The following is a 7,592-nucleotide window of genomic DNA, read 5'->3' on the forward strand; positions in this document are numbered from 1 at the left end:
TAGTTTAGATGACACAAACTGGCGTTAAACGCCAGTTCCATGCTACATTCTGGAGTTAAATGCCAGAAACATGTTGCAAAGTGGAGTTAAACGCCAGAAACAGGTTACAAACTGGCATTCAATTCCAAGAGAAGCCTCTACACGTGTAAAGATCAATGCTCAGCCCAAGCATACACCAAGTGGGCCCCAGAAGTGGATTTCTACATCATTTACTCATTTCTGTAAACCCTAGTAACTAGGTTAGTATAAATAGGACTTTTTACTATTGTATTTACATCTTCGGATCAGATCTTTGATCAGTTTTATGCTATCTTTGACCTTTATGGGGACTGGCCATTCGGCCATGCTTGGACCTTCATCACTTATGTATTTTCAACGGTAGAGTTTCTACACACCATAGATTAAGGTGTGGAGCTCTACTGTTCCTCATGAATTAATGCAAAGTACTATTATTTTTCTATTCAATTCAAGCTTATTCCTATTCTAAGATATCCATTCGCACCCAAGAACATGATGAATGTGATGATTATGTGACGCTCATCATCATTCTCACTTATTAACGCGTGCCTGACAAACACTTCCGTTCTACATGCAAACAAGCTAGAATGAATATCTCTTAGATATCTAATACAGAGGACCGAGTCTGAGATATTAGAATCTTCGTGGTATAAGTTAGAACCCGTTGACGGCCATTCTTGAGATCCGGAAAGTCTAAACCTTGTCTGTGGTATTCCGAGTAGGATTTGGGAAGGGATGGCTGTGATGAGCTTCAAACTTGCAAGTGCTGGGCGTAGCAACAGACAGAAAAGGATAGTAAATCCTATTCCAGTATGATCGAGAACCGACAGATGATTAGCCATGCAGTGACAGCACATTGGACCATTTTCACAGAGAGGATGGGATGTAGCCATTGACAACGGTAATGCCCTACATAAAGCTTGCCATGGAAAGGAGTAGGAATGATTGGATGAAGACAGCAGGAAAGCAGAGATTCAGGAGGAACAAAAGCATCTCTATACACTTATCTGAAATTTTCACTAATGAATTACATAAGTATCTCTATCCCAGTTTATATTTTATTTATGTTTTTATTATCAACTCACCATACCCATCTGAATCCACCTGACTGAGATTTACAAGGTGACCATAGCTTGCTTCAGGCCGACAATCTCCGTGGGATCGACCCTTACTCATATAAGGTTTATTACTTGGACGACCCAGTGCACTTGCTGGTTAGTTGTGCAAAGTTGTTGGCGCCATTGATGATCACAATTTCGTGCACCAATGGAGAATGGGGAATTCGAATGATGAGGAAGAGGGAGGGAGGGTGGGTTCTTTATAAAAGGAAAGGGATGATTAAAATGAATTTGAAAGATATGATAAAAAGATATGGTTAGAAATTAAATTAAATGAAGAAAGATTGAAAAAAAAGAGTTGAAAAAGATTTGAAAAAGATTGTTGAGAGAGATGGTAGTCATAAAGAAAAGATATGAATTATAGGGTGTAGATTAAAAACATTTGAAAAAGGATTGAATTTTGATTTGAAAATATGAGATTGAAAGTTGAGTGGTGGAAAAGATATGGTTTGATTTCAAATAAATTTAAAAAGATAGTGATTTGAAGAGAAGATTGACAAAAAGATATGGTTTTGAAAAAGATATGGTTTGACCATGTCAACCCCCTCCTTCTTTGGAATTCGAATGGATGGCTATCCTTCATTGTGGGCGTTGAATATCCAGGAAACCCCTTTGGTGGTGTTCAATGCTAGCTCTTCATCCCTCAATGGGCGTTGAGCACCCAGGGAGCCACCCTGGCGTTCAACGCCAGTTTTTTACTCAATTTGGGGTGTTGAACGCCCAGGACACCCCCCTGGTGGCGTTCAACGCCAGGTCTTCTTTCCTTAATGGGCATTGAACGCCAGGCTTTCACCCAAACTTGGGCGTTAAACGCCCAAGCAGCTCCCCTTGTGGCATTCAACACCAGCCTTTTTATCCTCTTTAGATTATTCTGAATTCAATTCCAAATGTTCCTGTTTTTAATCTAAGTGCTGCACATGATCACAAGTATTAAACAGCAAGGGAAGATGATGAAAGTTAATAGAGAAAGAACTGGAATTGAATAAAACTAAGATTAAGTAAAAGAACTAAAAACCGTAATATGCTATGTATGGTTGGGTTACCTCCCAACAAGCGCTTCTTTACTGTCATTTGCTTGACGTTTCTGCTGCTATGTTAGCAGTAGAGTGGAGTTCTCTCGCTCTAAAGTATCCTCTAGATAATGCTTGACCCTTTGTCCATTTACTCTGAATCTCTTTGCAGAGTGCCTATTTTGGAGCTCTATAGGACCGTAGGGTGAGACATTAGTGACTAGAAAAGGTCATGTCCACCTGGACTTGAGCTTCCTAGGGAAAAGCTTAAGTCTAGAGTTGCAGAGTAAGACCTTCTATCCCGGCTCAAAGTCTCTAGAAGAGATTTTTTGATCATGCCATCTATTATCTCTTTCCTTGTAAAGTTTTGCATTGTCAAATGCAGCTTGCCGAAATTCATCCAACTCATTTAATTGGAGCAGTCTTTTGTCTCCTGCAGCCTTGGAATCAAAATTGAGGAATCTGGTTACCCAGCAGGCTCTGCATTCCAGTTCTACTAGTAAATGACATGCCTTCCCATAGACCAGTTGGTAAGGGTACATCCCAATAGGGGTCTTCAAAGCTATTCTATATGCCCACAGGACATCATCCATCTTCCGTGCCCAATCCTTCCTGGAGGTGCTTGATGAGCGGATATTTTATACGCTTTTTGGCATTATTTTCATTAGTTTTTAGTTATGCTTTGTTGAGTTTGAATATGTTTTAGTAGGTTTTAGTGAAAAATTCACATTTTTGGATTTTACTTTGAGTTGTTGTGTTTTCTTATAATTTCAGGTAATTTTTGGCTGAAATCGAGGAGTCTTGGCAAAGTCCGAGCCAGAGGCAAGGAAAGTATAATAGATGCTGTCAGATTCTGACCTCCATACACTCAAACCAGCATTTCTGGAGCTAAAGAGGTCCAAATGACGCATTCTCAATAGCGTTGGAAAGCTAATTTCCAAATATTTCTAGCAATATATATTAGTTTATACTTTTCTTCGATGGAGACTGCCCATATTGGGCTTTGAACGCCCAAAACACCCCCTTTCAGGCATTCAACGCCCCAAGAAGACTCAAGCCAGCGTTGAACACCCAATTTATCCCCTTTCTAGCATTCAACGCCACCCAAAGAGCACAAGGTAGCATGGATTACCCTCTAATGGGCGTTCAATGCCCATTCCTTAAGCTGGACGCCAAGCTCAGCCCAAGCACTCAACCAAAGTGGGCCGAAGAGTGGATTTTCGTACCTCTAGTCTAGTCTATCATATTTTTGTATTATTTTCATTATCAAATTAGTATAAATAGAACAAAGATCACCCTTGTTAGAGATCTTTTTCCTTTCGCACCTTTTCACTATTATTTTATGTAAGATATAAGCAACTAAACCTCCTAAGTTAGGGTTAGGAGCTCTGCTGATTCCCATGGATTAAGATGGGTACTGTCTCTATTTCAATACATATTGATTCTATTCTCTGATGCATTCTCGTTCTTCAATCGTATGAATTGGGGGTGAAACGTGACATTCATCCCTATTCTACATGGGTACTGTGCGAGTCCTGACCCGGATAGCATTGAGTTACAGCTAGAGAATACATCGCGGATTCCAAGAGAGCACTTGGGCTGACTTTGGATATGTGACATGAAATCCCATTGGTCGTGGGTCACTGAGGTCTCTGTGGCACTAAAACTAGATTCAGAAAAGCAGCATTCTTTGATCGAGAAGATCTGACCTAGTCTGTGGCGTTTTGAGTAGGAACACAGAAGGGAGTGGATTGCTCAGGGCTTCATCTTCAGCTATAGTGAGAAACCATGAGTTAACTTGATGAGAGGACATAATTTGCTCAAATAAGTTGGACTGCTATGGTTTAGAAGATATTAACTTGATAAGAGGACATGAGTTAATCACGTATGGCTGCCATTGAATGAATCATTCGTTATTGAAGTAGACAGTAAGAAAAGTTAGTCCGAAATGAATAATAATCTCCGAAGCCTTAACTAGATCATTATCATTGTTTCCTTTACATCAATCTAGTATTTCGTTATTTATTATGTCGTTTATGCTCTCAAACAAACAACCATCTTTTCTAATCGCCTGACTAAGATTTACAAGGTAGCCATTGCTTGCTCAATCTAACAATCCTCGTGGGATTCGACCCTCACTCACCTGAGGTATTACTTGCACGACCAAGTGCACTTGCTGGTTCAGTTGTGCGGAGCTAAATTTTGTGCACCAAGTTTTTGGCGCCGTTGCTGAGGATTGTTCGAGATTGACAAACTACCGGACTATCTTATTGCTTAGATTTTGTACTTTTTACAGTTTATTTGCTTTTTAAATTGTGTTCTTGTCTTCTTCTACAAAAAATTTTCAAAACCTTTTCTTTTTTTTAGTAATCTTTATCTTTTGTTTGAGTCTTGTGTCAATTTTTAAGTTTGGTTTCCTTTTTTGTTTTCATCTTTCTCTTCAATTCTCGAAATTGTTCTTGGTTTTTCTTCTTGTTATTTGAATTGTTCTTGCTAATTTCTTTGTTTGATCCTAAAATGTTAAGTTTAGTGTCCCTTAGTTGTTTTTCTTTTCCTTTAATAATTCAAAAAATACAAAAGTATTTCTTCTATCTTCATTCAAAATTTCGAAAATCTTTGCTATCCTTCCTTATCTTGGTTTAAAAAGATTTAGGTTTGGTGTTTTCTTGTTAGTAGAGTTTAGATTTTAAATTTTAAATCTTGTCTTTTCAAACCTTTTTCAATCTTTATCATATCTTTTTAATTTAAATGTTTCTTATCTTATCTCTTTTTTAAAGTTTAAATTTTAAATTATTATCTTTTTAAGTCTTTACTATCTTTTAAATTTGATTTTCAAAATCTTTGTTTGACTTTTTCCTGTTCTTGTCTTCGAAAATCACAATTAATTTTCAATTTTTGTTTAATTAATTAGTTGTCTTGACTTTTAAATCATTTATTCCTTTCGAATTAAATAAATAAATAAAATAAAATAAAAATATTTTTTTCTTGAAATTCGAATTCTGCTACCCCTCTCTACTTTCATTCTTCTCATCTTCTCAAGACATATCACTGGGAGTTCTTTATACTCTGACATAGAGACACCTACCTTTCCATTTCCTTGTTTCTTGACTATGTGTACAGAAATAGGAAGAGTTCACTATGGATCCAAATGGAAATGCACAGTTCAGAAGAACCTTGGAGTCCTATACAGCCCCAACTCCTGACTTCTATGAAAGAAGTATCAGTGTATCCCCCTATTAGAGCAAGCAAATTTGAGCTCAATCCGCTGCTAATCACTCTAATACAGCGAAACTGCCAGTATTATGGACTTCCACAAGAAAAACACACAGAGTTCCTAGTGAATTTCTTACATATTACTGACACAGTGCACACTGAGGGAGTGGACCAGGATGTCTATAGATTGTTGCTCTTTTCCTTTGCTGTAAAAGACCAAGCAAAGAGGTGGTTGGATAACTAACCCAAATCTAGCTTGAAAATATGGAGTTAGCTAGTGAATAAGTTAGCTAACCCAGCTAAGATTGGATATTCAAGGCTTCAGACAAGAAGTTAATTGGTGCATGAAATTGACTCCGCAATATTCGCACAGATAGACTAGCATGTGCACCGGGTCGACCAAGTAATACCTTAGGTAAGAGAGGGTCGATCCCACGAGGATTGTTGGTTTGAACAAGCAATGGATATCTTGTAGATCTTAGTCAGACGATTAGAAAAGAGGATAGTTCTCATGAAAAATGCATAAAACAGATAAATAAATAAAACGTTACTGAATAAGTGTGAAATCAGTGATGATAGAACGGTTGAGGCTTCGGAGATGCTTCTTCCTTCTGGATCAACTTTTCTCACCATCTACTCCAACTTTTGATTGATTCATTCCATGGTAGGCTGTAAATGATTAACGCCGGGTCAGCAGTCATTAATCTCCTCTGCTTCAAATCAAGCACCGGGTCAGTGGTCATCCAATCTGAATGGGCGTGAAGCTCCTGCAGTCTATTACCTTGGTGATCCTACTCAGTGCCACAGACAAGGTCGAATCTTCCGGATTAGAGAATGTTGCTTCTTGGTTCTAGCCTATACCACAAAGGCCCTAATCACCCCGTACCTTGACTGAACTGATGTCTCGCGAAGTCCCTAAAGAAGTCGTAGATTAGCCATCTAAGAGATGTATAATCAAGCTTGTGATTCAATACTATCCCGTCAAGGACTTGCAAGAACCCATGTGAATAGGGATGACAGTCAATTTACCCTCCCAATTCATTAGGATGAAGAACAAATATACATCTTAGAATAGAATCAAGCATAGATTGAAATAGAAGAGTGATATTATTAATCCATAAGAACCAGCAGAGCTCCTAACCTTAACCTAGGAGGTTAGTGACTCATACTGTACAGAAAATAATGGTGAAGGATTTGAATGGGAAAAGAAGAGGTAGAAGATCCTAAACATGGGTGATCTTCTCCTATATATACTAATCTAATAACTAAGGATTACAGAAATAAGTTAAACTAGTCTTGTAGTGCGAAAATCTACTTTTCGGGCCCAGTTGGTGAGTGTTTGGGCTGAGCTAAGGGTGTCTCCACGTCCTAGGATCCTTCTTGGGCATTGAACGCCAGCCTTGAGCTCCTGGTTGGGCGTTGGACGCCAGCTGCTCCTTTTTGGGCGTCTAACGCCAGGACGAGGGTGGAGTACTGGCGTTGAACACCAATTTTGGACCTTCATTTGCAAAGCAAAGTTTTGACTATTATATATTTTAAGAAAGCCATGGATGTTAGCTTTCTATAGCCATTGAGACTGTGCCATTTGGACTTCTGTTGCACCAGAAATGCTCCTTCGAGTGCACGGAGGTCAGATCCTGATAGCATCTGCAGTCCTTTCTCTGTTTCTGAATTAGACTTCTTCCAAAGCTCCTCAATTTCAGCCAGAAAATACCTGAAATCACCATAAAACACACAAAATCAAAGTAGAATCCAAAAATATGAATTTTTTCACTAAAACCTATGAAAACATAATAAAATTTAAACAAAACATAATGAAAATTATATGATGATGATGCCAAAAAGCGTATAAAATATCCACTCATCAGAACACCAAACTTAAACTGTTGCTTGTCTCCAAGCAATAAAAAACAAAGTAGGGTGGAAAGAAGATAAGGGTACAATAAATCTCAGAGTTTTCAATGAAGCTCAGTTTCAATTAGATGAGTGGGACTAGTAGCTTTTTGCTTCTGAATAGTTTTGGCATCGTACTTTCCTTTGAAAAAAATGAATAAGGAATGCATATATGTTTTGAATAGAAACTAAGGCATGAATGTGTGTGAAAAGAAGTAATGGGTGGTTAGAATGTATTTTTGTGATTTGGTTGATATAGGTTGAGTGAGATACTTGAGCTAATCAAAGATCCAATTCTTTAGTCCACTTAGCCATATCTATCCCATCTTAACCCTAACCC

The sequence above is a fragment of the Arachis hypogaea genome, chromosome 13 (genome assembly GCF_003086295.3).
Source record: "Arachis hypogaea cultivar Tifrunner chromosome 13, arahy.Tifrunner.gnm2.J5K5, whole genome shotgun sequence".
NCBI lineage: Eukaryota > Viridiplantae > Streptophyta > Magnoliopsida > Fabales > Fabaceae > Arachis > Arachis hypogaea.